This window comes from Gracilinanus agilis, unplaced genomic scaffold, assembly GCF_016433145.1.
Source record: "Gracilinanus agilis isolate LMUSP501 unplaced genomic scaffold, AgileGrace unplaced_scaffold36515, whole genome shotgun sequence".
NCBI classification, from domain to species: Eukaryota; Metazoa; Chordata; class Mammalia; order Didelphimorphia; family Didelphidae; genus Gracilinanus; species Gracilinanus agilis.
This window is the reverse complement of record NW_025369707.1, coordinates 2,247-4,046: the sequence shown is the minus strand read 5'-3', so window position 1 is coordinate 4,046 and position 1,800 is coordinate 2,247. Positions and strand designations below refer to the sequence as shown.

The 1,800-nt window shown below is 38.4% G+C and overlaps 1 pseudogene; it reads right to left on the bottom strand.

Annotated features, from left to right (window-relative positions):
- Positions 1-378: 378 nt before the first annotated feature.
- Positions 379-1,338, bottom strand: LOC123254965 (annotated as a pseudogene).
- Positions 1,339-1,800: the final 462 nt, after the last annotated feature.

Sequence of the window (1,800 nt, the reverse complement as noted above, 5' to 3'; positions counted from 1 at the left end):
TATAGGGCTACCTTTGACAAACCCATATATATATGTATATATATATATAAAATTTAAAAAATTCTGAAATATAATTATACTCCTTCGATTGTAGCTCCAAAGTAATGTAAGAGTAGAGGAAAACGTTATCTGCCAGACCAAATTAAAATACAGACATTTCCCATAGAAGCCAATTTATTTTAAAAAAGGGGGGAAAAGGTGGGGGGGGGATGGGTTAAGAAGAATGTTGGAAAGACAATAACAGGTTCAGGAGAGATAAAAAGAGGATCTTAAAGCACACACAATTGAAGCTATAATAACATTAATTATTATACTGTTGAGTCCCAATAAAAACATACTGTAGCTGTACATATCCTACAGGAAAGCAATGATCTGGAGTTATAGTGGAACATGACTGAACAGGTAAGATACAGATTCACCATTGTGTGTTTTCCGTATTGCTTCAAGCCAGTATCATTGAAATGTCAATAACCTGGATTTTAGAGCAGTGCTTCATTTTGTCTTCTTGTGGAATTGTATTTGTGACCACCATAGCCTCAAATGCTGCATTATTAATCCTGGAAATAGCTGGCCCACAGAAAGATTCCATGAGTCAGAATAGCATAAACTTTGGTGGCTCCAGCAGACAGTAACTTATCTGCCGCATGGCATATTGTGCCACATGTTTCAGCCATGTCATCCGCAAGGATGGCTACACGATCTTTCACATCACCAACTAAAACCATCCTGTCTCCTTCGTTTGCCTTCTTTCTTTCTTTATGAATCAAAGCAAACTCCACATTCAGTCTGTCAGCAATTGATGTCACTCTTTTCGCTACACCAGCATCTGGAGACACAATGATACAATTCCTCCATTCTGCAATATTTTCTCGAATCCATTGTAAGACTGAAAGTTCTGCATACAAATTATCCACTGGAATATCAAAAAAATCCCTGTATCTGACAAGCATGGAGATCCATTGTAATGATATGATTGGCCCCAGCCACTGAAAGCATATTAGCCACAAGTTTTGCAGAAATTGGAGCACGACTCTTGTCTTTTTTATCTTGTTGGGCATATGGAAAACATGGGATCACTGCAGTCACCCTGGATGATGATGCAATTTTGCAAGCATTGATCATAATGAGAAATTCCATCAAGTTATCATTAATTTCCCCACAGCCGATTTGGATGATGTACACGTCTTCCCCTCTCACACTTTTACCGATTTCTACACTGGTCTCCTGATTGCTGAATTTCTTAGTGACTACCTTGCCCAGTTCTAGCTCCAACCTGTCCGCCACTTTCTAGGACAGGTCCTGGTGCGAGCTGCCACTGAACAGCACGATGCTGGGCATGGCAGGCATTAGGCGGGAGATGGTGGCAGTGGCGACACTGGCGGTAGCTGCTCTTGCTGCTGCTGGAACATTATTTTTTTTAATACATAAGTCCTTCTCCTTTTTCTTTGATCTCTTTAGTATACAAAGCTACTACTGGTGTTGCTAGATCAAAGGGTATGGCAAAATTTTGTAACTCTTTGGGCATAGTTCCAAATTATATTCCAAAATGATTAGGTTAGTTTGTAACTCTAACTATATTTTAATATACCTACTTTTCTACATCTGCTCCATTCTTTGTCATTTTATTTTTCTGTTATGTTAGCCAATCTGATAGGTATGAGGTGGTAGTTCAGAATTGTTTTAATTTGCATTTCTCTAATTAGCAAAATTATTTAGAGCTTTCCCTCCCCCCTATATTACTAGAGATTAACTTGTATTTCTTCATCTGAAAACCACCTGTTCATATCCTTTGACCATTTA